At 44.3% G+C, this 27,702-nt stretch overlaps 1 protein-coding gene and 1 long non-coding RNA gene across 2 annotated transcripts in view; one reads left to right on the top strand and one right to left on the bottom strand.

Moving 5' to 3' along the window:
* LOC130117284 (uncharacterized) overlaps positions 1-3,121 on the top strand; it is a 67,216-nt gene extending 64,095 nt beyond the window's left edge. The window contains exon 4 of the long non-coding RNA XR_008810635.1: positions 3,004-3,121. This is a non-coding gene — a long non-coding RNA (uncharacterized LOC130117284). The remainder of the gene's footprint in view (positions 1-3,003) is intronic.
* The window catches only part of septin8a (septin 8a), a 262,906-nt gene that overhangs the window by 86,033 nt on the left and 149,171 nt on the right, over positions 1-27,702 (bottom strand). The gene's annotated exons all lie outside the window — the stretch shown is intronic.

The raw sequence follows: 27,702 nt of genomic DNA, 5'->3' as shown, positions 1-27,702 counted from the left end.
TGAATTAAAATAGGTGGGATCGATTGGCCACTAAATTGGGAGAAGAGGAGAAAAATCAGAATAAATTTAGAAAAAAAAAAAAGAATGCCCTGGCTTGTGCATCCTCAGTGGTTGGGTTAAAAGTGGCTGGGTCGGAACTAAATCTTTGAATTTCAATCTCGCACAGGTATGAATGTGATCTCCAGTGTCAACAAATTTGTAGGTGGTCCATCCAGTTTTTTTCTTTCTACGAAGAGAAGCTGGAGAAGACGTGTCTTTGCAACTTCCCCAGAAGCGAAAGCAGCAAAAATAAAATGAATCACATTACTCAATCGAGTGCCACCTTGGGCCGCCCCTGGTAGAGTGCGTACCACATAAGGTTAAGACCTTACCGCAGCGGCCTGGGTTTGAATCCGGCCTGGGCCCTTTGCTTGCAGCCTGTCCAGGGTGTCTCCCCGCCTGCCGCCCACTGACTGCTGGAATAGGCTCCAGTATATATATATATATACATATCCCTCCATCCATCCATCCATTATCCGAACCGCTTATCCTGTTCTCAGGGTTGCGGGGATGGGCGGCAGGCGGGGAGACACCCTGGATAGGCCGCTAGGCCATCACACAGGGTCCACACACGCACGCACGCACGCGCACACACACACACACACACACACACACACACACACACACACACACACACACACACACACACACACATACAGTAATACCTAGGGACAATTTAGTATGGTCGATTCACCTGACCTACATGTCTTTGTACTGTGGGAGGAAACAAGAGCCCCTGGAGGAAACCCACGCAGACACAGGGAGAACATGCAAACTCCACACAGAGGACGACCCCCAAGGTTGGACTACCCCGGGGCTCGAACAAAGGAACCCAGGACCTTCTTGCTGTTTGACGACTGCGCTAACCACTGTGTCGCCGTGCCGTGTGTGTGTGTGTGTGTGTGTGTGTGTGTGTAGCTTCTTTTTTCTCTCGGAAACCATCAATGGTGTAGATAAAAGTGCTCAACAAATGAGGAACGGAATATTAAGATAGATGTAGGAAAAACCCTTTAATACATTTGTTTGCTACAGCAATCTTAATTTGTATATATACCGGGTGTGTGCACGCTGCTGGAAAAGGTATGAGGAAACAGGAGAGGTGGAAATGAGAAAGTGGCAAGGGCTCAAATGGGGCTTTCTGCAGAGTGTGAACAAAAAAATTCTTACCAACAGCTGGGGACTTCATGTTTTGCAAGTGTAAAAGAAAACAAACACTACCTTTAGTGTGCACTGTCTGTCATCAAGGGTGCCTCATACGACCTAACAGCTACAATGTTTATGTATGTATATATGCATGTATGTTATATCATTACCATGTGTGGGGGGTTTTTTTTGTTTTGTTTTTTTTAACAGGCAGAGACAGAACCCTGGGTACCTCATGACACATGGACTGTGTGCCTGGGAAAAAATATTGATTTGTTTGTCCCTGCAGACAAATCCATCATTTATAGAATTCAAAAAGTCCTCGCTTCTTTAGCTGGTGTTCCTACAACTGGCCTCTTCGAATTACCACGAGGGTTAATGTTCCACGCTCAGGACAGCATGAATTTTTATTACTGATTTCGAACAAGTTCCCAACATCTTTGTTGTTGGCAGCTGCAGAAAGTCGTGTGTTACAGACTCCTAAATGTCCCAGAAAAAAATGAAATTAGCCTACAGCAAGTTGAAATGGGTTGCAATTCTCTCATTGACGAACCATCTTATTTTACATTTGATAAACCTTGCATGGTTCTAGTATATTCTTCTCACAGTGGGCATCTTTATAGGCTGCCAAAACCTTGTTACTGTCCTGTCAAAGTGTCCTTGGAAACGACACAGTGCTCCCACCACATCTCAAAGTTGCCATGGATACAATCGCCAGCTGAATGTTAAAATACAATTTGCATTGCATCACTGTATCATGATCATCTCCTTAAAAAAGCTCTGTAAACTGAACTTTCTTGTTATTAACTACAAATGTCTTGGAACCAAATCATTCGAGGATTTCAAACAGCGCTTTAAACTGTTTTTGTTTTTCACCTTGGCTTTCAATTATTAATTTTTTGTTTGTTTTTTATTTCCTATGTTGCATTGTCTTATCTTTGCTGTTGTTCTATATGAAGTTTTTCTCCAAACTGTTGATGGCATTTTTTGTTTTTGCTTTTTTCGTCTTTTATTGTGCTCTTTGGGAGAATAAATAAGACTCAATCACCATCACTGATTGGAATTCTCTTGAAAAAAGAGACTTCTCAATTCACCTTTTCATTACATGTTTTGATGGTTCAATAAGTCTCACTGGAGAGTGTTTCAAGCATCATTTTGGATTGAATTCATATTGTTCACAGTCCCAAACAGTGGAAAGTGTGAAGTAAAGTCATCAGAAGTCACCAGAAGGTTAGAAACATGCTATCTATAATAACTTTGTTCCTGTTTTCCATTCGCTGTCCCTATCGTACATGTACCATCTTAACGACTCTGTGCCTTTGAGCATTCATCAAAGCAATGGCCAATAAATCAACCATATCAGAATATGTCAAAGCTCCTGGTGACTGATTATTTGTGATACTTCACACACACACAAATACACACACACACACACACACACACAAAGCCTTCTTGGCTGTTGGCATGGTAACAGAGGAACAACAACATGATATAGAGGAAGATGAAAATCACCTGCAAATATAACCCCATTATAGCATGTGTGTGTAAAGGAATAAGAACACAGAATTAAAGCAGAGAAAAATAGACACCCCCTATATTATTTCTATCATTATTTTTGTCATTATTATTTTTCATTGATTTTATCATTCGTGTAGTTTGATTACATTTTCAGTCACTACACCCTTTCACATCCTGACCGCTAGATGGCGTGTTAAGCTTGGGTGGTATAGAGTAGGGTTCGCCACACACACAGAAGAATAAATCCTTCTGCCGTGAGGTTAACACCAGCTCAAATGTGTGGTTCTCCTGTTCTTATCACAGGTCGGTAGGATGTATCACCTGCTGTCCCCCTGACCATCAGGTAAGGAAGGCAACAAATTTGGGGGCTCGTCCGGGATTAGCGCCTCCAGGTGGATCATTGCTAATCATCCAAGAACTGTGGGATCCTGACTTCCTGTTTCCAGAGCCAAGGAACAAAGTGAAAATTTTCAAGCATCCAGAGATGGCCACTCTACAAGATCTTTGATGGGACATCCAGCAACAGCTTCATCAGCTGACCAGCTCAGCCAACAGAGACTTGCTCTACAAGCTTGCAGTATCATGTCAAGATGAGGTGGAAGAAGACTTGCCAGGTGCAGAAGCGACCAACGTGGAACTCTTTGACTTCATTGTTGATTTCTTTGAGAAGTAAACGACTGAGGAGCCCGGAGGACCAAGGGATGGCTCGCCTGCTTGTCTTTCGTGACCTCATTGATGAACTGCAATTGCCTGAGGGAGCTGATAGATATGGCCAAGCAGCTGATGAAGAGGAAATTAATTCAGTATCAGAGACTGAACCAGTAGTAGTAGCCCCAGTGATGAGTAAGACAGTACAAATACCAGTGCTTGCTGATCAGGTAACTGGCTTGGTAAAATTGACAAATGTTGCAGTACTGCTGCCGTGTGGAGAATATAAGATCCATGGCGGTCAAATTTTGATTCAGATTCTGATTCGAGGTTAAACTTTGTAAACAAATTGATGAGGGCCTAGCTGAAGGGTTCACAGAGGCTAAGATCATCAGAACAGTGCTCAAGGTAATTAAGCCTGGTATCTTTAAAGACATGCTCATTACCAAAGATAGTCTGTCTGTAGCTGAGCTGAAATGTTTTCTCAGGGCACACCTTAGAGATAAAAGCAGTACTGAATTGTTCCAGGAGCTGAGTAATGCAAATCAAAATGACAAAGAAAGCCCACAACAGTTTATGTATAGACTAATTGGGTTGAAATAACGGTTACTGTTTGCTTCTAAACAAAGTGCAGAGTTCCAGTATGACAGCCAGTGATTAAAGTGGGCCGGAGCTACCTGGATCCCGACACCGGCACTTCCCCTCCTCCCCCAAGTCAACCGGAGCTGAGATCCGGCACTCTGTAGACAGGAGTAATTTCAACCTTTTTGTCACAGTAAAATTTAAAACAAAAAACATGATGCAGCCAATTCACAAGCATTACAAAATAAATCGCAAATAAAGTCGTTCTTCTATTTTTATACTACTTTACTTTTTCTAAAAGTTTGAATGATATCGCGTCCTCACGTGACCCGCACCTGCCTGCTGTCTGGCTTCACCAGACTTGACATCAAAAGAGACTGGCTTCACACTCACGGGTCAGGGTCAGTTCACCGCACCAGGCAGACAAGACTCGAGAGAGCGTCAACCTGCTACCTGCACTATTATCTTGGATTGGGGGGCATAGAGAGTGAGTATCTTCAGTGTATTGCCAATAGTATTTCCAATAGTTTTGTCTAGCTCTGCTGTGGTTTTCATTCAAGCAACTAACATTAGCGAACGTAACGTTAGCTAGCTAGCTAACTAGCTATCTTCCACCCGGTAACGTTGCTAGCTAGTTGCTGGCTAGTTGTTTGAATGCTGCTAGGCAAGCTAACTATCGGTAGCGTCCGGTAACGTTACCGGTAGCTAGCTAGTTATATTTGTCCAACCTTAGCTCTGGCCATGCAATATTTTCATTCAAATAACTAACTAGCTAGCAAACGTTAGCTACCGGTAGCTATTATTAGCTAACAATGCTAACGTCGGGACTACTGGACCAGTGGTTAGCTAGCCTAACGTTAGCTACCTAGCACTTTTGCCCACCTCTCTAATACAGAGATCCCCCACTTACCAAATCCCACTTTAACCCCTGATGACAGCAAACTAGTGCAGGGAGTGTTCCTCCACTCACTTTACCAGGGAATGAATGAGAAATACTCATTCATCAGACGAGATATCAAACCACACATGTCAAACATGGGTATTACTGATGACTTAACTTTAGAGCTGATAACACGGTCAGTTAGTGAGCACACAGAGAGACAAAACCGCTTAGGTCAGACGCACAAACAAAAAGCAGTCAGTGTAAATGCAGCACAGCAGGACAGGGACAGACAGAATGCCATTCAGATGCAGGCAGAAGTCCAAGCTAATCGCACTGCTATACATGAGCTGACAGTTCAAGTTTCATCTTTGACTAAGAGCTTAGAGAAGGCTCTCACACCAGTAGCGAGTGTAGCACCAGAAAACTCCTGCACCACTCCAACACACACAAAACAGTCAGCCAAGCCAGAAGTTAAAAGGAAATGCCAGCAATGTGTAACACAAGGAAATGACAGTTGCACCCACCATTTTCAATGTGGACGAGAGGGACACAGAGCTATTGGATGTTTCCTGAAAAACCACCTGTCAGGAAATTGAGTGAGGTCACTGGGGAGGGACCACCAGTGACCCCAGCAAGTGAAGAGTCCCGTTGTGGCAGACACTAGGGGCTATACCTCTCATCCAGCAGGGCTGTGAGCTGGGGGCGTGGTTTACGTTCCCGGGCTCTCTGGTACAAGGTTGTTCCTGTTTCAGTTTGGTTTTGGAGCTGAGGAATAAAGTTCAAACTCGCCTTCGTCTCCTGTGTTTTTCCTCATCCTGCCACACCGTCACTGTAAACTTAGGTCCTCAAGATGACACAACACCAGCTACCAAGTCACACACACGATCCAGTACAGCAAAAGAGAAACGTGTAGCCAAGTTGACCGGTGGTAGATGTATGCTCAGTTGTCATTTAAATGGTTAAAGAGGGTGAGCATACAGGGACTGTGTCACCGGAGGTGGTGTCTGCAGTGTGGCAAGGAAGCAAAGCAGTCCAGGACCACAATGTTCCCTGGGTTGCTGCATTGCAACTCAGCTGTGGATCTGAAGATGCTGTGCTGGCCGATAGCGTGTCAAGTGCCATACCCAAAAACATCAGAGCTATGCAACAAGAAGATCCAGTGATCAAAGAGGTTGTGTCTTTGAAACTCAACGCATGGACTCCCAATGAAAAAGAGAACGAGCCATGGGGCAAAAGACAAGAAGACTACTCCATGAGTGGAACAAGCTAAAAGTGGATAATGGAGTGCTTTATTGGAAAACAAAGCAACAGAGACAACTGGTCCTCCCTGAACAGCTAAAACCCATGGTGTTAAAGAGCTTGCACGATGACATGGGGCATGTAGGAGCTGATAAGGTCATCCATCTCGCCCGTGAAAGGTTTTATTGGCCCTATATGCAGCAAGACATCGAAGATTACATGACAAAGAAATGTGTTTGCATCAAACAAAAACGTCCCAATGTCCCATAGAGAGCTCCAGTGGGATCCATCACAACCAGTGCACCATTCGAGTTGGTCTCTATTGACTATCTACACTTGGAGCCAAGCAAAGGAGGATACGAGTATATTCTTGCCCTCGTGGACCACTTCACATGCTTCGTGCAGGCATACCCGTCGAGGAGCAAATCAGGAAAGACAGCAGCTGAAAAGATATTTCAGGATTTTATCCCTCGTTTCAGGTACCCATAGAAGCTTCATCATGATCAAGGATGAGAGTTCGAGAACAGCCTGTTCCAAAGACTGCAACAATTGGCAGGAATTGCTCATTCATTAACTACTCATCATCCACAGTGCAACCCAGTGGAAAGACTAAATTGCACACTTCTTCAAATGCTGCGCACCCTACAAGCGGAGAAAAAGAGTGAATGGAAAGATCATCTGCCTCATATCGTGCACAAGGTATGAAGCAACAGGCTATTCTCCGTTCTTCCTTTTGTACGGCAGGACTCCACAGCTGCTGATCAACCTGCTCTTTAGCTCCGAGAGAGATGGAGACACACAACCATCAGACCCTTGCACAGCAGTGGGCAGATCAGATACAAGCAGGTTACCAAATTGCTGCAGACAACAGCCAAAAGTCCTCAGCTAAAGGCAAGAAACAGTATGATAAAGGAGTGAGAGGTATAACTCTTCTACCAGGTGACAGGGTACTGGTGAAAAATCTCTGAGAGAGAGGAGGTCCAGGAAACTGCATGCCTATTAGGGGAAAGTAATACATCGTGTGGTGGAAAGATTGGGAGATGGACCAGTCTATAAAATACAGCCAGAGAGAGGTAGAAAGTCTCTGTGTGTGCTTCACAGAAACCTGCTGCTGCCAGTTAATGACCTACCTCTTGAAGAACTCCCTCTGAAAGAAAAGACCAGACCGAAAAAACAGAGACAACCTGAAAAAGACATCAACAGACCCTCAACAGATAGTTCTGATGAGGAGGAAGAGTATACTTACCCTCATGATCTCCGGAGCAGAATTCCATGCTATAAACTTGTGAGACCTCAGTGACAAGGACCTAACAGGCCACAACAGAATCGTCAACATCAGCCAAAGCTGTGTGCATCAGCCAGAGAATTCTGCCCTCCTGTCAGACAAGAAGCTGAGGGAACCCTGGACAGGGAGGAGGCTAGGATGGGCCAGAGTTAGTTGAAGCAGATCAAGTGGAAGAGACGAATGAGGGAAACATAGTAGAAGGAGAGGTGAGAGGATCTCAACAGAGAGAGAGACCAAAAGCAAGATTTACATATGATACTCTGGGCCAACCATCATACTGGCCTTGGAACGCAGATATAAACACCCTCCTTGCCAACCAACCCCTTGCAGCAACTCAAAGCTTTGTCCCTTTCCACTATCCCATCCAGTCTCAGCCATACTGCTATAATTGCTACACTCTTGTACACTAAGGGGTGGACATTGAAAAATGTCAGGAGACGTTCTTTTAAGTGGGAGAGAGTGTAAAGAAATAAGAACACATGTAGAATTAATGCAGAGAAAAACGGACACCCCCTATATTATTTCTATCATTATTTTTGTCATTATTATTTTTCATTGATTTTATCATTCATGTAGTTTGATTACATTTTCAGTCACTACACTATTTCACATCCTGACCACTAGATAGCGCGTTAACCTTGGGTGGTATAGAGTAGGGTTCGCCACACACACAGAAGAATAATCCTTCTGCCGTGAAGTTAACACCAGCTCAAAAGTGTGGCTCTCCTATTCTTATCACAGGATTTATCACCTGTTGTCCCCCTGACCATCAGGTAAGGGATGCAACGTGCATGATAAACCACATCATTTCTATCGTCTCTTCCTCCCTCCTTACTTTTCTCTTTCTCTCTCACTTCAGAGGGTTCAAGCTGCCCTCTCGCCCGTTTAGCTGTTTTAGATCTTAAAAGATTCCCTTCACACATACGTTTTATGATCAATGCCCCCTGAATGCACATACATAGCACACACAAGTTCTGTACAAGCATACACAGAGAAGCCCAAAATGGTTCCATCTCACTTGCGCTGCTCGATTAAATTGTTGTCAACACTACGGCCTTCCAAAATGCCAAGCCAGTGATCAAGGCAGGTCCCGCTCTCAAGTCTAATGGTCATTAGCATCAGCAGAAATGTGGGGATGTTGAGCGAGCAACACTGATGTTCAGTTAATGGAGATTTCATTGTCACTACTGGGAACATTGTGAGGGTCTGCTAGCCTCGCACTGCAGTGAGATCTCGCCAATTACGGTGATTATGAGTCCAATTAATTAAGAGGGACCATCTGACTTTGAGAGTGTGGCATTTTCGGGTTACTGTGGGGAAATTGATCGCGTGAGCTGCAGGAAGTGCGGTCAGATAAGACAGTTTATTTACCATCTGTGTGCCACGAAATAAATGTGTGGTTGTTTGACGCCGCGAGTGTGTGTGTGTGTGTGTGTGTGTGTGTGTGTGCGCGCATTGATGGAAAAAGTATAAGGAAACAGAAGAGAGGTAGAAATGAGAAAGTGGGAAGGGCTCAAATGGGGCTTTCTGCAGAGCATGAACAAAAAAAGCAACATCTTAGCAACAGCTGGGGACTTCCAAGTTTGGAAAGTGCAAAAAAACCCCAAACTTTACTCATAGTGTGCGCTGCCTGTCATCAATAGTGCCTCATACTACCTCACAGGTACAATGTAGATTCCTGCTTTACCGGAGTCCCCCCCCTTTTCTCCCCAGTATATCCGGCCAATTACCCCACTCTTCCGAGCCGTCCCGGTCGCTGCTCCACCCCCTCTGCCGATCCGGGGAGGGCTGCAGACTACCACATGCCTCCTCCGATACATGTGGAGTCGCCAGCCGCTTCTTTTCACCTGACAGTGAGGAGTTTCACCAGGGGGACGTAGCGCATGGGAGGATCCCCCCAGCCCCGAGGAGGCGCTAGTGCAGCGACTAGGACACATACCCACATCCGGCTTCCCACCTGCAGACAATTGGGAACAATTTATTTGTCATTTCATCTTATGTATTGCGTACACAAAAGAAACGAAATTCCGTTTCCCCCCAGCCCACAGCGGTGCAGCACAAAAGACAAAAACATATACCCCAAAACCTCCAAAAACAACACCTCCAAAAACACCACCACCAAAAACATACAAAATTAGAGTGAAGCAAAAAAAACCCAAAAAACACACAAACTCCGCCGTCCAGAGAACGCACACAAGCCAGGATGACTGTCAGAACTGCCGGTCTGAATGAGCTAGCAGTTAACTTAGCCTGCCCCGCTTCACGGGCCAATTAGGACACCCGACCGAGCCGGAGGTAACACTGGGATTCCAACCGGCGAGCCCCGTGTTGGTAGGCAACGGAATACTGCAATAGACGCCCTTTACGTGAGTCTTTGTAATGTACTTTGATCAATAAAAGTTGAATTATTGGCTCACAGGATTGTTATCACTCTGTTATTCTTTCTTGTTAACACTTTATGCAATACAACTGTTATCAAAAGTTTTAATTACCCAATGTGAATTACCGAATGTTTAATTTGAATCTATCATTTCAACTGTTATAACGGCTTCCATAAGCTAATAAAATTGTTACAAGCTTATGGAAGTCATTGATAATATTCAATGGATTAATTTTACTTTCATGCCATCTCTCATTTTGTAAGAGTACATGTCATATCAATCAAATGTTAAATGGCTCATTTTGCAATAAAGCGCCTCATTGGCATATTGATGTATTTTCTTCATGATAGCAGGCTCAATGGATTGGGCTGACATGCCGGTGCAGGCTTCCACAAAAAGCTGACCTGTGCATTGCTTACAGAAGGGTCTTTAGAGGATTCGGCCCTGGGTGATTAGATTGTAGCGCAGTATTAACGTTGACAGAACTGCCTATTGATTGATGGTTGGCCGGAGGTGTGAGGACATCTAAGAGCATGATGGAAACGTCAACTCAGCAGGATGGTAGGGTGACTTTCCTGGCCATATCACAGGGATGTTTTGATCGTTTTTGTCTTTCAAAACAACAACCCCGCACTAAGCAGCCCCTTGCAATTGTGAAGTAATCGACATGATTTCTGCCACATCACTTATCCACACCACATCATTTTACACCTATCCCACTACCTCCAAGTAGAGTTTTGGCATTTTTCACTGCTGAGGCGGTCCTACACAAACATAAAAGGCTTTAAAATAAAGGCTATTATTTACAGTGGTGACATAGTGAGCAAGGACACCATGCTTTAATCTGAGGACAGAGGGCCAAGCCCTTAGGATAGCAGGCATCCTGCTCTGAAGTATGCACAGACAGGACACCAAATCCCCAACAATTTAGAATTCATTTGGACATAAAACTTTAAATGAACCTCAAACACCTACCTCTTCATCTAGATTTTGGACTATTGCTAATATTAGTTATGTTTTAATAGCCCTGCAATTGAGCACTCTGCTTTTGGAACTTGTTTCATTTTGTTCATCCATCCATCCATCCATCCATTATCTGAACTGCTTATCCTGTTCTCAGGGTCGCGGGGATGCTGGAGCCTATTCCAGCAGTCATTGGGCAGCAGGCAAGGAGACACCCTGGACAGGCCGTCATGCCATCACAGGGCCCACACACACACACACACACCCATTCATACCTAGGGACAATTTAGTACGGCCAACTCACCTGACTTACGTGTCTTTGGACTGTGTGAGGAAACCAGAACCCCCGGAGGAAACCCACACAAACACGGGGAGAACATGCAAACTCCACACAGAGGATGTCCCGGGGACCTGGGGACCCGGGGGGGGGGACCCCCCCCCCAAGGTTGGACTACCCCGGGGCTCGATCCCAGGACCTTCTCGCTGTGAGGCGATTGCACTAACCACTGTGCCCCCTGTCACCCTGTTCATTTTGTTATCCTCATTAATAATGTGAAAGCTTTTTTTGCTAAAATGTCACCTTTGGGGTGCCATAGCTGGATGCCTTCTATCCTTGGTTGGTGATAAAGGGATGCCTATGTGTGATTTAGATACATGATCTAGTGAGATTCCTGTGAACATATATATATATATAAAATGAGAGGGCCAAGCCAGCAAACTGATGCAACTATTACTTTCTGTCAAGTCAGCCTACATAAGTATGTTGATGGAAGAAAAATTATTTTTTGCTTATCAGTATATAAATCATGGACGTGGACCAGTGTAAGTCTACTTCTACATGACAATAACAATGAATGGATGGTAATAGATGGTAAGACGTGCTGATGATTATCAAGGCACTGGAACCGGAGGCCCTGGGTTAGATTAACCTGTTGCCAATCCTGTCCAAATATCCTTGAGCAAGACGTCTAAAAGGGGCTGAGAATAATATTTCTATTTCAGCTTTCTTGGAGTGTAATATGACTAGTAAATATCAGTAAGGGTTAGCAAGTGAGTAAACAAAGTAAAACTCATGATGCCCGCTCCCGATATCCCCTGCATTCAAAGACACGGAAGCTGGGGCAAGCCCAAGGGTTTCTCTTGTTTGAAGGCCCGTGAGGCTCCATCTCCCAAAAGATGTGGCGTGCAGTTGCAGTCCTCAACCTACAATGCAAAGATTGCATCGTTTGTTGAATCAACAATGATTGCATCTCTGAACAGCAGAGGTTACCTCACCTGCTCTCGGGGTATCACATTCGCTGGCTGCCCAAAAAGTAATTTCCACACTTTTAGGGAACTAACATTGTATTATCAAGATTAAAAAAGTAGCACAGGGTCTATAACTTATGTGATTTCTGTACTTTACAGTATATACTTAAATGCACCATAGGATTAAATGTATTTTGGCCAGTGGCGTAAAAATGAGATGTGACCCAGGAGGAAGTAAGAAGTGCTGACCTGGCACAAATGTAAGATGACTCATTCCCAATACATTGAGTATTTCTTTTGCATCGCCATAAATGGGTTTTGTTCAGTGGCACAGCCTGTCAAAAGGGGTGTCCTTTCCAACTGCCATTTGGTTGTTTTTTTTCTCTCTCTTCCCGTGTGCAACCACTTGAGGTCTGTAAATATTTTTTTAGGATATGAACAATCCAATTAAAAAAAATTTTTTTTTTATTTCTGATTTTTCCCTTTTTTCTCCCAATTTAGTGGCCAATCGATCCCTATTTTAATTCAAACACCCACCCTCGTAGTGCATGCGTTCGCCAGCTGCATCTCTCCGGGCGGCATCGCCCCTTCCGTGACAAGGCGAATCCAGGCCGAACCAGGGCTTTTTCCGACACACAGAGGCGCATTCATTTGACGAATACAAGCCGACTCCGCCCCCCTCCCGAAGACAGCGTTGCCATTGCTGCTTCATCGAGCCTGGCCATAGTCGGATCTGACGAGACCGAGGCGCGAACCCCGGTCCCCAGTGGGCAACTGCATCGACACAAAGCCGATCCTTAGACCGCTACACCACCGCGGACCCAATTCAAACTTTTATAGCCACGGTTAATTGTGTGTTTACCAGACAATGTTAAAAAATTCTAGCATGGTTGTAGAATTTACAAGCAGTTGTGACGATGAGCAACCAAAGGCAATCAAACGTTGGAAGATACATAAACTCTTCTCTCTAGCTGCTATGCTTCAATTCACTAAGCCAGTGAGGGATTTTGAAACAAAGCATTGAAAATCTCCAGTTTTTGATGAAATGGTATTGAAACTCTGTATGACCAATACATAAATCAGAATTCCTGATGCCTGAGATTGATTTTTTTTCCACTGAGTTTTCATCCTTTCTGTTGTCTTTGGAAAGTAACTTTTTTGTCAATTGCTAAGAGCAATCTAATAAGGCTGTGTGTTTTGTTTTTGGCTTGGAATCGCAACACTATGTACTGTAGCTGTCTGATTTGACAGAAAGTGATTACCGTTAGAGCAACTCGAATTTAGCGCAAACAAACTATTTCAAGTACTTGTTTGTTTTTTGTCAAAGCTGAAGTATTTCAGTGTACAGCTACAAGTTGGTGTGTTGTATTGTTATTGATCCATAGTTAAATGCAGGGGGCCTAAATCACTGGTTTAGATGAATCCAGCCTTTAGATAAACAGGGTTTTCATAGTTAAGATGGCAATGCCTTTACATGACACTTTTTAAACAAACATGTTTTTAAGTCTATATTTTGAAACCTTAAAAATATAAAGTTAGCTCAGTTGGGGCAAGGGCAAATTGTGATACTGCTTGGTGCTTTTGTAAGATGGTACTTGCTCCAAGCACATTTAACAGGGATCAGTGTTTTTCCAAAAGGAATTTGATAGCCCTAGGTATGTCTAAATCTAAGATGTGTCTACTGCTTCCAGGCATCAATTTAGATAATCCCAACGTTGGCATTGATTGAGCTTGAAAGTGGGACTGAGAGCTGCCATTGACAACACTGTTCTTCCCAGTGTGTGAGGTCAGTGTGTGTACTTGTCCCTTCCTGTTCCAACGATCCATCTGATGTCTTCACAATTAAAGGCAACACCGGGCATGTGAGAAAGACAAGAGAATGTGGGAGAGGCAGAATAGGGTGGGGAGCAGAGACTTAAGAGACAAGCATGGGGGGGGGGGCAGGGTGAGAACTACTAGAATAGTCACAGGGAGTTCGACTCCTCACATAAAGGCAGAAGCTCCTTTGAAAACGTCCATTTATTCATTCACTAACCAAGCCACTTATCCTATTAGGGTCACGGGGTGCTGGGGCTTACCCCAGCATTCATTGGGCAGAAGACAGGAAAACACTCTGGACAGGTCGCCAGTCCATCACAGGGCAGACATACAGACACATTTAAACACATTCACACCTAGGGCCAATTCAGTATCTCCGATTTACCTGACTTACCTGTCTTCGGACTGTGGGGGGGGGGGGGACCAGAGTTCCCAGAGGAAACCCACGTGGGCATAGGGAGAACATGCACACTCCACACTGAGAATGACCTGGGATGACCCCCAAGGTTGGACAACCTGATTTGGGAAATTTGGTGGTGGGGGGGGGGGTCTTCCCAGGGCAGCACATTGGCCCAGGCCCAGTGCTGTCACCTCACAGCAAGAAGGTATTGGATTCGAACCCCGGTGTTGTCCAACCTTGGGAGTCATCCCAAGTCGTCCTCTGTGTGGAGGTTGCATATTCTCCCCGTCTCTGTGGTGGGTTTTCCCCGGGTGCTCCAGTTTCCCCCACCATCAAACGATACATACACGTTACGGTTTATACTCCTGTCTGTGCCCCTGACCAAGGCAATGGCAAAAGAACTAGAGTTGGTCCCCAGGCGTTGCATGGTGGCTGCTCACTACTCCTAGCTACACAGCTAGGATGGGTTACATTACCTGCAAAGCTTAATTTCCTCATGGGGATTAATAAAGTATACCAAAAATATCAAATTGTTTTTGCTAGTTTTGCTATCCATACATCCATTATCTGAACCGCTTATCGTGCTCTCAGGGTCGTGGGGATGGTGGAGCCTATTCCAGCAGTCATTGGGCGGCAGGCAGGGAGAGACCCTGGGCAGGCTGCCAGGCCATCACAGGGCCCATACAGACACACGCACCCATTCATACCTAGGGACAATTGAGTACGACCAATTCACCTGACTTAAATGTCTTTGGACTGTGGGAGGAAACTGGAACCCCCGCAGGAAACCCACGCAGACATGGGGAGAACATGCAAACTCCACACAGAGGACGACCCGGGATCACCCACCGAGCTTGGACTACCCCGGGGCTCGAACCCAGGACCTTCTTGCTGTGAGGCGACTGCGCTAACCACTGCACCACCGTGTCGCCCGTTTTGCCATGTGTACTTCTAAATTGTTTTCTAAAGCAATGAACTCTATTGTACATTCATCCTTGAATAAAAACACGAGTTTAATGGGCGATGATTCATCACCCGTTCACTATGAAGTTCCAGCTGTGCTATTCCTACAGTCATGGCATGGGACGGTGGCCCAGTGGTTAGCACTGTTGCCTCACAGCAAGGAGGTCCTGGGTTCGAACTCGTCCATCCCCAGTCCTTTCTGTGTTGAGGTTGCATGTTCTCCCCGTCTGTGTGAGTTTCCCCCGAGAAGTACGGTTTCCTCCCACCATCAAAAAGACATGTATATTAGGGTTGATACTCCTGTCTGTGCCCCTGACCAAGGCAATAGGAAGAAATAACCGGGTGCTGCACAATGGCTACCCACTACTCCTAGCTACAGAAATAGGATGGGTTAAATGCAGAGTCAAATTCATTTTATGTATGTACAAATGACTATTTATACATAGCACTTTCCCAAAACAACGTTACAAAGTACTTTACAAAGAAATAAAACCAGACAAGGCAAAAATAAGACCAAATAACAGTAAAAACAAAAGTATGAATAAAAACCAACATAAAAAATTGTAAAAGCTTGCATAAAAAAAGAAGTTTTAAGAAGAGATTTAAAAGCTAGAGACTTGATTTTTCTTAGTTCAAAAGGAAGAGAGTTCCATAGTGTGGGGGCTTTAACAGCAAAAAAACCAATCACCCTTTTTGACATACCGTGACCTGGGCATAACCAGCAGTGCTCCATCTGTGGATCTTCATGGTTGAGTGGGTGTATACCAGATCAGTAAATCACAAATGTATGTAGGAGCAAGACCATTTAAGGCCTTAAAAGTGAGCAATGCATTTTTAAGATCAATTCAATTCAGGCAAGCACAGGAGTGATATGGGCATGCCTCTTTGCCCTGGTAGTGAGCCTAGCAGGAGCGTTTTGTATCAACTGCAGACAGTGGAAGGAGCCCTTGCTGATACCCGAGTAAAGTACATTGCAATAGTCAAGCCGAGCATGTACAACTTTTTGCAGATCGACAATTAAATGACGTAATTTTTGAGATTATCTTGAGCTGGAGAAAGCATGACTGAACAACATGTCTAAATTTGATTATCAAAACCGAGGTTAGCGTCAACTATTACCCCAAGAGTCCTAGCAGTCTGCTTAAGACTATGTAACAGACCAAGATTAGTACCAAAAGGGCTGATGGAATTAGGGGGACCAAACGGAATGACCTCAGAACTATCACTAACTTTAAGAACATTTTTAGACATCCAGAATTTAATATCAGAGAGGCAAGTTATGAGATTTGCTAGAGTGCTAGGATCTGTGAGTTTTAGTGTCATGTAAAACAGTGTCGTCAGCATAAAAATGGTAAAACATATCGTGATTTTGAATGACCAGACCAAGGGGTAGCATGTATATAGAAAACAGAAGGGTGCCAAGAACTGAGCCATTGAGGAAGTAGAGTTAACCAGAACAGAAAAAGTTCTGCTGGAGAGTTAACAGCGTAATAAACTAAGAGCGGAGCCCTTGATGCAAACTCAAGTCTCTAAGCGATGTAAGAGGATGATGTGATTGACTGTGTCAAAGGCAACAATTAAGTCTAAAAGAACTAAAATCGAGCAGTCACCGCTGTCTGCAGTAGGTCATTAGTGACCTTAACTAGAGCCGTCTCAGTACTATGAAGTGCTCTAAAATCGGACTGAAAACTGTTAAAAACATTAGTGTTCATAAAAAGAAATCAATTGAGATCAAGTTACTTTCTCTAGAAGCTTAGATAAAAAAAAGATAATTTCGAGATTGGTATGTAGTTACTTAAAGACAGGGGATCTAAATTATGTTTCTTCAGCAATGGGTGAACAATGGCATGTATAAAACTGTCTGGAAAAGAATCGAAGGCCAGAGAATTATTAAGGATTTGCAGAACAATGGGGCTAACGGTTGAAAATACTTCCTTGAGCAGCTTATTGGGAATGATGTCTAAGATGTGGGCAGAGGAGTTCATATTGGAGACTGTACTAACACTGAAATTGTAATTGGTTGGAACCGGGTAAAAGGCAAAAATTAACATGGTGAATAGAACGAATGCAAGGGCCAGGATCTGGGACCTGATATTCTACACCTTATGTATAAAATGTTAGAACATGTTCAGGCAACTCAACATCAGGTTCAAAGAAAGAAGTGGAGGGACCATTAATAACAGAATCAATTACCCTAGAAAGAACTTTAAGATTGTGGTTATTTCTTGACACCAGTTCAGAGAAGTACGCTGATCTCAAATCCTTAACTAACTTCTGGTAAATTAACATTTTGTTTTTAAAGAGTGTTTTGTGCCAATTCAGACTTCTTTATCTTCCATTGTCGTTCTGATTTGCTACAGTCTTCGAAGGGCACAAGTGTGATGATTCAACCAGGGGAAGTTATTTTATTTTTGTTTCCTAGTTTTAAATGGTGAAATTTGGTCAAGGATGGATATTTTGGGATAAAGATAGGAATTTGTTGAAATAGGGAGGTTAATGTAGGCAGGATACTTACTGTAACCGAATTAATTCGACCAGCTAGAGATAATGGGAGTGATAACCATCTCTCAAAGTCCTGCTGTACTCAAGGACAGGGGTAAAATTATACCTGAAAAGAGTAAGTTTGTTAGTGACTTGGACCCCCAAGTACGTGCAACTGTCCAGAACTATTCTAAATGGTAACGTGTGACGTGGGTATTTGCGAGCTGTAGCGTTTAGAGGAAAGAGTTAACTCTTATTAAAATTCAGCTTGTAGCCAGAGATGAGACCAAATGAGCTAAGAACTGACCGCATATTAGTTATATCAGATTTGGAAACATAAAGGAGCAAATCATCCACGTATAGTGATACCCTCTGCTCATTGTTCCGGGTCACACCTGTGATGTGAGGATTAGATAAGGATGCAATAACAAGGGCCCAATGGCTATGGCAAAAGGCATAGGGGACATGGGGCATCCCTGTCTCATGTCCCTAAAGAGAGAGTAGTCGTCCAAGTGGTTGTTTGTTCTGACAGATGAAATTGACGTTATATCTTTCAGGGTTTCCGCTATACGTAAATGACCGTGGCGCGCCACAACGACAAAATAAAAGCCGCCACTCTTTCAGAAGGATTTCTTTCCCCAGATGTTAGAACATTGGAAAAAGTACACTGTATGAATAAATATATGTGCACACATACATTACATATACAATGACCATAATCAGAGTTTGAAATGATCATTTAAACGTCATGAAATGTTACACAATGCTGCAATGAGCTTTAGTTTGAAAAAATTTGCACAGGAAGTGGTATCGCTTTACTGTGTGGTTTTACGGTGGCGCAAGCAAGAGCGGCGAGACAGAAAAGACAACAGGGAAGTCAGAAAGAACGAGAGAAAGAGGAGGGTACCTAAGCAAGGCTAGGTTTGATTGCTTTTATGTTCAAACACACCTGCCAACATTAACGTTAGGCTGTGAAAAAGAGGGGAGATTTTCTGGGGCCCTAAGTTTAACTAATTTTGGAGAGGTAGCCAACAGGTGACATTAACAATGCATGACGTTGGGTCGTCAATCTTGCCTCTCTTGCTTTGTCTCCAAACCGTCCAACTTGAGCGGTCCCTCTAATATAATCGTTCCCAAGCCTGTCCATCACTCCCAGTGAAAATCTTAGCATCTTCAACTCTGCCTCCTGTCTTTTCGTCAGTGCCACCGTTTCCAAACCATATAACATAGCTGGTCTCCCTTGTGAGACCAGCTATAATTTCTTTCCTTTCTCACAAGGGAAAGAAATGATACTGGTACTATAATGTAGGACAATATTTAAATGTGCCTATCTGCATGATAAAATATTCTAATGAAAGAATCTAATGTTACTCCTCAATTATATTAGACAGGTGGAAGTAGTGGAGGTAGTGAGTAGAGGAGAGCAGAGTGGAGGGGCAGAGCAGGAAGATGCACAGATAAACATACATGTATTGTAGATTTTAACAGCAATCGTGGCTATTATGGTGTACTATAGATGCATTTTTGTTATTAGCTTTTATCTCATGACTGAAATATTTTTCAGGAGATGAGACACCCGCTGGCTTTCTCAGCACCTGGCAGTCACCACTTTACAGAGGATCCTCCTGGCCATCCTGGCTGCTTTGGTTGAGAAGAACGAGGTACATAAGTGCCAAGTAGCCAAGAGCCTTTTTGGTTTCTGCTGTACCTACCATTTCGTCGCAGCAGTCTACCTGTAGGCAGATGTGCTGCCACATCTGACTCGGCTCTCGGAGATTTTTCCCAGAGAAAACGTAAACTTCCTGGCCATCAAAGAGCAGGTACATTATAAGAATGTATCCCTAAACATGTTTCTCTCATAATTCTAAAATAATAGAACCAATTGTAGCTTATTCAATCATTGACTGCATTTAACAAGAAAGCTAAGCATTGTGTGACTGCCCTTATTGGGTCCCAATGACAAAGGCATGCCTGAGGACCATCAGAGATGCAGCTGATCAACATTCCCCCAGCTCCATGAGGACCTGGATGACCCTGCAGGATTAGGTGCCTTTAATATCACGATGAGGAGGCGAGGTAGAGGAGAAACGGAGGCCAGGTGGAACAGACAAGGGAAGGGCTCTGGTCCCGCTTCAGGACACAAATTTTGGATGGCTGTGAAGTACTATAATCAGGGAAACAAATAGGTTTTGAATCAAACAAGTTATTCATTTTCTTTTAGATAATGGAGCCTTATCTGGATGGCCTGCAAGACAGCCTGGACAGAAGGTTCCAACACCTGGACATCATGGAAGCCTTTCATGTGCTGGGAGCCCAGGTAGCCAAGGAAGTTGACAGCAAGCATCTGGTGGCCAGGCCCTGGTCCATGGGGCCCAGTCAGGCCCAGCCTGAAAAAAACAACATGGAGCCACCACCACACGCAGGGATGAGCATTGGGGTAGGGTGCAATGCAGGCAAAGGTGGGGACTGGGGCGTGCCAACTTCCAGCATCGCAGATTGGTCCTCGGAACATGAAATTACCCATTATGACAACCGTACGTAACCTGTGGATAAGTAACTAAAACATGATGAAATCATTAAATTTGATTTCTTGAAATGTGGTTTATGTTGAATGTATTGTATTCAGACCTTTAATTAAAAAAAATGAGGGCAAAAATAATTATGGCAGATCACATCTCGACAAATTGATAGGTTGTTCCTGGGTCATGTAAATTCTGATTAATGCAAAGGCCACTGCCTTGAAAGGCCAGGTCTGGATGATCCTCCAGCTACATGCAGCCATCTATGTACTTGTAGGTTAGTCACTACAGGATTACATCATCATCTCCTTAGCATTGTCACTTACAAGTGTTTGTGCATAGCACTTGTCTTCTAGCATTACTTAGTTTCTGGTGTCAGCAGGGGTTAAGCTCTGACATCAGTGACATCTCTTCTCTTTCTCTTGATAGGAATGTGTGTGAGAAATCTGATTCCTGTCACTCAGATTCACGCTTGATAAATAATTAAAAGGTGCTTGAAGTTGTAGTCGGGGTGTGATACGCATTTTCCATCCACCTCTGTCCAGTTTCGTTTATGCCCTCTGAGCTTTCTACATTTTACCTCCCCATTCGGTTTATAGCTTCCATGAGCTTTTTCTCAGTCCAGGACCTTTCCCCAAGTCTGAGATTAAGCCATTATAGAAACAGTTCAGTTTAGGGCAGCAGTGTTTATTCACATATTTTAGATGGAAAAAGCAAAAAGTCCCCCCCCCCCTATTCTAATCAAATACTCCACCTGCTGATTTCGCCAAATACCCACCACACCCCACTGGCTGGTTGGAGTCAAGCTAATTGGTGAAATGTCCTGGTCTTTGGTGGAAATTAAAACCTGCATAGTGTTGGCCTTCAACTGCATATCATTGGATGCTGGTGGGTGGTTGAAAGACAATCTACCATGCCTGGTGCATCTGTTGCCCATGAAATAATGGTATTTCCTGGAAATGTTAAATATCTCCTTGTGAAAAGTTGGTGTTGTCGGCTAGCAAGATATCAGCATGCTGTAATGTGCACAACCTCCCAGTGGAATGACAAGGGTGTCATCTTTGCTTACCTCCAATGTTACCTACCCGGTCTTATTCTTTTTTTCTGCTCTCTCATGTTCTGTCCGCCTTAACTTTCTCCTATCTCTGTGAATTCATTTTCACCCGTTCATCTTTCTCCCCCACTGCTCTTTAATGCTGTGTTCTATGTGTCGCACCTCCATTCTTCCTGCACCTGGAAAAGCAACAAACAATCAGCTGTCCTTTATTGACAGCAGATGAATGCTTATGGCATGAAACAGGCTTTAACTATTTCATAAAGAATTTACTTTACTCACTGGGATAGGCTCCAGCATCCCGGCAACCCTGACAGTAGGATATAAGCGGTTTGGATAACAGATATGTATATATACACACACACACACACACACACACAAATATAATTTGAAACACACAGGAAGAACAGTATTAAACAGCCTGACTGACAAAACGTTCAAATTCCCTTCAGTGTTTTCATGTGATGCACAAGCATACGGAGATTGACAAGGGACAAAATTATAAACCCTCAGGCATCCTGGTAGCATAGCGGTCTATTCTGTTTCCTACCAACACGGGGGGGGGGGGGGGGTCGCTTGTTCGAATCCCCGTGTTACCTCTGGCTTGATCAGGCGTTCCTACAGACACAATTGCCCGTGTCTGCGGGAGGGAAGCCAGATGTGGGTATGTGTCCTGGTCGCTGCACTAGCGCCCCCCCCCCCCCCGGTCAGCCGGAGCACCTGAGGTGGGGGGGGGGGGGTTGCGTGATCCTCCCATGCGCTACGTCCCCCTGGCAAAACTCCTCACTGCCAGGTGAAAAGCAGCAGCTGGCAATCCCACATGTATGGGAGGAGGCATGTGGTAGTCTGCAGCCCTTCCCGTATCGGCAGAGGGAAGGAGCAGTGACCGGGACGGCTCGGAAGAGTGGGGTAATTGACCAAGTACAATTGGGGAGAAAAAGGGGAAAAACAAAATTGTCAAGTCTAGGGCCTGACAGTAGACTTTCACTCCTGTCCCAATCCCATTACTCAGCAAAAAAAAAAATCTGTCTTATCCCGCTCATAGGATTAATATGAATTCCTATGGCGTAGGAGTCAATTCAATTCCACTGTACTCCAACCAGATGTCAGGCTCTGGTCCAGTAGGATGTGTCCACACATACCAACTAACTATACTAGAGAGATATTCTCTTTGCCGAGTTATGTTCAATTTTCCACATGTCATGATGAGCGCAAACTGTTTTTGATTAACATCAAATTCAACAGCCAAATGTTTATTTTCTGATTAACTTATTCAGCTAGTTGTTGCTATTGGTTTAATGACTTATTTCAGTGGGTTGAAATGCAAAGGCTTACATCCATTAAAATGCATTTGCCTAGATGCTCCGGTGTGTCCTCGCCTAGACTGCTGCACGAAAATAGCTCATCGCACCTGCGTTTGCATTTAGACGTGGTCTGAGGCAGCCTAGGCACAGGTGCAATTTCAGGCAAAAATGGCCTCAAAATTGCATTGCGCCAGCCGACCATATTAACATACGCCCAGCTGCGCCATTCCACCCACCTCGCCACAGGCGGGATCCTTTCAAGCTCCTAAATACCAAACAGATGTGGGGGGGGGGGGTCACCTTGCACCTCAGAAAATGCCAGTCAGCCTGCATTTGCACCTCCATTGGCCCCGTCAGCACTAAAATTTAGCTCTATGACAAAAAAGCAGGCATGCGCCTACAAAATAATATACCCGATTATAAGTTACCTACAATTTAGCTGGGGCTAACAGATGCAAAAACTCAATGCAAGCTCAGTTGAATCACATTTTAATATTAAAGTGAGCTGGTAAAAAAAACAAAACTGCACATTGTACTCTTATGATGCGAGATACATATCCTGCATCGCAAAGATAGCCTGAGGTCCCTCTCACAGCATCATGCAACCAAATGCTAGTTCAGCAATTATGCTCAACTTTGAAGGGATTTTTTTTTGTAAAGATGCATGTTTAGTGATCTGCCCAATCAGTGCTACTCTACTACCCATAAATAAGTGATCATTAATAACTCTGGGGTGTTGATAGGACAGGGGCATTTAAGTTGTCTTCCACTGTAACATCCATTGTATTTTTCAAGATAAAGACTTCTATCAAATTGTTAGCATTTAAATACACTATCATTTAACCTGCAAAAATCCAACAGAATCAAATGATACAAAAGAGTATTGTGGTCTCTTGGAGAACTGTTCTGCCACAGAGGACTCGGTGTACTGAGGAACCTCTCTGCGATAAACTTCTCTGTATTAGTTTGCAATAAAGCACAATGAAAGCTACAGCGTAGTAAACCTATTGTAAGAGCAGGGGCCCTCTCATTGGAAATCGACTTTGTGGCAAAAGACTGCAGTGAGGAGAAGCACAAGCTGACATGCTTCTAAAGCAAACAGGAAGTCAATTCAATACAAATATACAATTTTAAGCACATATACAACTGCTGTATACTGGTTACAATTATTGCCGGGGTTGTAACAGATATACAATATAGTATGCAGTTGTGAGGTGGATGGTAGGTGAATATATACTTCTAGTATATAATGTAATATATGGGGCATATATAGCATTGTATATGGGCATGATGGGTTGTGGAGTTGTTCTATATGGTATAGTGTATGGGCAATATAGTAAGCAATATGGTATAATATATGGGCATAGGTTGTTAATTACTCAACCATAGCGAGACTCTATAGTAGTTGCATGCTAGTTGTGCATAAAAGCTTGCCTCCAATGTCCTGTTGGTTGTTCCATTTTTCTCTTTTTTTGAGAGTGATGTCTGCAAGTGGGCACAGTGGTTAGCGCAATCGCCTCACAGAGAGAAGGTCCAGGGTTTGAGTCCCAGGGTAGTCCAACCTTGGTGGGTCATCCTCTGTGTGGAGTTTGCATGTTCTCCCCCTGTCTGTGTGGGTTTCCTCCCACAGTTCAAAGACATGTAGGTCAGGTGAATTGGCCATACTAAATTGTCCCTAGATATGCATGTGTGTGTGTGTGTGTGTGTTTGGGGGGGGGGGGGGGCTGTGTGATGGCCAGTCCAGGGTGTCTACCCGCCTGCCGCCCAATGACTGTTGAAATAGGCTCCAGCATCCCCATGACTCAGCACAGGATAAGCGGTTTGGATAATGGATGGATGCAAGTGCTGGAAGCTACTGTGTACCGAGTCAAATTCCTTGTGTGTATAGGCACACTTGAACAATAATGTTGGTTCTGACATCGACTCAAGATGGCAGTGCAGACGGTAGCCTCGAACTCGTTCTCATAAACGGAAAAACACTTGGACTTCTCCACATCTACTGCACTGTGCCTCACTGAAACCTGGCTTAGTAAGCATCTACCACAGTACATTTCATCTGCCACAGTTCCAAATGGAGCTATTGGGGGGGGGGGGGGAATGGGGTGGCGGCATATGCTTCTACATAAAACAAAGTTTGGTGTACAGATAGTGTTGAAGAAATCATGGAGCCCTCACATAGAGACCTTTTTCAATGACTAAGCCATTCTATTCACCATGGGAATTTTCATCATTTATTCTAGTCATTGTCTATATACCACCCCAGGCAGAGGTGTTAAAACATCTGGCTGATCAAATTACAAACATGGAGCACAAATATCCAGACTCCCTTTTCATTATCCTTGGGGATTTTAACATAGCAAACCTCAGCTACGAACTGCCAAAATACAGAAAGCATGTTAAATGTCCCACCAGGGACAAAAACACTTTGCATACTTACTACACAATATTAAAAGGACACCCATCACTCTGCCCCCCATGCAGCCCTGGGACTCTGATCACCATCTGATTCATTTTATCCCAACTTATAGGCAGAAACTAAAATCTGCAAAGCCTGTGGTTAAAACTGAAGAAATGGCCCAATGACTCAAAAATGGAGCTCCAGGCCTGTCTTGACTGCACTAATCAGTGTTTTAGAGGCTGTATCTACAGTCCTGGACAAACTTACTGACACCAGCTTTTGTGAGGACGTGTGTGCCCACTAAAAATCTGTACCTTCAACAACATTAAGTCCTGGTTCACAGCAAAACTAAGGCAGCTTTGTCAGGCCAAAGAGGAAGCCTACAGGACTGGAGATAGCTGTACAACAAAGCCAGAAATATACTTAGAAAAAGAAATCAGAGTTGCAAAAAGGTGCCATTATGAAACATTGAAAAACAGGTTTTCTGCCAATGATCCATCATCAGTCTGGAGCGGTTTGAAAGACATTACCAACTACAGGAGACCACGGGTTTTACTGCAGATTTGATCAGTGAAGTTTCACACCCCTCACCCTCTCCAGCCACAACACACAACCAATTGCACTCCCTGCCAGCCCCTCTCCCCTCCCCAACAACCCCCCACCCACACTCTGGATCTGTTTTGAGGATGTGCACCAGCTCTACCAGAGACATGACCAGGAAGGCACAGGAACTGGATGGCGTGTCACTCTCCTGTGAAATGCTGCGCTGACCAGGAGCCCCCCCCCCCCCTCATTTTCACACCGATCTTCAACAGATCACTAGAGCTAGGTGAAGTCCCCTCCTGCTTCAAGATCTCCACTATCATCCCAGTCCCCAAGAAACCCCGTACCATGGGATTAAATAGCTACAGGCCCATTGCCCCGTCTGTGGTCATAAAATCCTTCGGAAGACTGGTGTTGGCCAACCTGATGGAAATCACAGACCCCCTGCTCATCCCCTTGCAGTTTGCCTACCGAGCTAACAGGTCAGTGGATGATGCATTCAACATGGGATTGCACTACATCTTCCAACACTTCGACTCCCCAGGAACACACACACGTCCCGTTTGTGGACTTCAGTTCAGCGTTCAACAATCATGCCGATATCCTCCACTCCAAACTCTCTATACCAGCCCCCCATCTGCCAGCGGATTAAAACTTCCTGGCAGACAGCTGGGGAAAATCACATCCAGCACCCAGACAATCAGCACTGGTACCCCTCAGGGATGGGTGCTCTCCCCTCTACACAAATGACTGCACCCCAGGAGACCCGTCTGTTAAACTCCTGAAGTTTGACAACACAACCATCATTGGCTTTATTCGGGATGGTGACAAGTCTGCATACAGATGGACGGTTAAACAGCTGGCCTTCTGGTACGACCATAAGAACCTGCTCAAAACTGTGGAGATGACAGTGGACTTCAGGAGGACTCCCCCCCCCCCCCACTCAAACAGCATGGTGTCTGTAGTGAAAACCTAGATTTCTGCATTCCACAATCTCCCAGAACCTAATGTGGGCATCCAACATAGACAATCATCAAAAAGGCCCAGCAGAGGATGTACTTTCTCCACCAGCTCAGTAAGTTCAACCTGTCTCAGGGACTGTTGATTTAGTTCTACACTGCAATAATCCAGTCTGTCTGCTGCACATCCATCACTGTCTGGTTTGGATCAGCACCAAACAGGACAGGGACAGACTACAACGGCCAGTTAAGTCTGCAGAGAAAATCATTGGTGCCAACCTGCCCTATACACACCCCAAGTCCAGTTGCACTTGATTCAATTTCCTTTGGATAACCATGACCTGGATGAATGAGAAAATTCAGACAACCTGCCCTCCATTCAAGACTTGCACACCTCCAGAGTCACGAAATGGGCAGGCAACATCACTGCAGACCCATCACATGATGGTCACAACCTGTTCCAACTCCACCCCTCTGGTAGGCACTACAGAGCACTGTACCCCAAAACAACCAGATATAAAAACAACCTTTCCAAGGGCTGTCATTAAGATGAATGCCCAACACTGTCAAATAAATCCAACCATTTTTTATATACTTAGTGTACCAGTATATGTACAGCAAGTACACAGAACCATGAAACTGGAGTCAAATTCCATGTATGAGCAAACCTACATGGCCAATAAACTTGATTCCGATTCCTGCCAGTTGTCATGAAACAAATCCAAAGGAATTGAATCGAGTGCAACTGGACTTGGTGTGTATATATATATATATATCTCCGTGAAGACGTTTCACCTCTCATCCAAGAGGCTTCCTCAGTTCGTGCCTTCCTGACTAGACCAAGCTAGTCTAACTGGCTGGTGATGAAACTCATTTATCCTCTTTGGAGTCGTTATCAGAGCCATTGATGTACATGGCTCTTTGTGATCAGATGTTAAACAGCGACGGTCATTAGGGGTGTTAGTTTCAACTTTGTTAGTGCTCCATTCAGTGGTCATGAGTCATTGGAGCCGTTAGTGGACCGACTGTTGTTCTTGGAGGCAAGGCTTCTTGAGTCTCCTGGGTCGAGATGAAAGGACGGCATTGTAAAATGGGAGATAGGTGGTGTCGCAGACCTCTTCTGTTGAGGGATGGTTTTTCCAGTTTCGCATAGATAGCTTCCTTAACCCCTCTTTCAAACCATCCATCTTCCCTGTCCAAAATGCGTACATTGCCGTCCTCGAAGGAGTGCGTCTTCTCCTTTAGGTGTAGATAAACTGCCGAGTCTTGTCCTGAGGAGTTTGGCCTTCTGTGTTAGGCCATCCGTTTGTGTAGTGGTTGTTTGGTTTCCCCCA

The sequence above is a fragment of the Lampris incognitus genome, chromosome 8 (assembly GCF_029633865.1).
Source record: "Lampris incognitus isolate fLamInc1 chromosome 8, fLamInc1.hap2, whole genome shotgun sequence".
In the NCBI taxonomy this organism is placed as follows: domain Eukaryota; kingdom Metazoa; phylum Chordata; class Actinopteri; order Lampriformes; family Lampridae; genus Lampris; species Lampris incognitus.
Note: the sequence above shows the minus strand (reverse complement) of the source record. Positions and strands in the feature narration are given on the sequence as shown.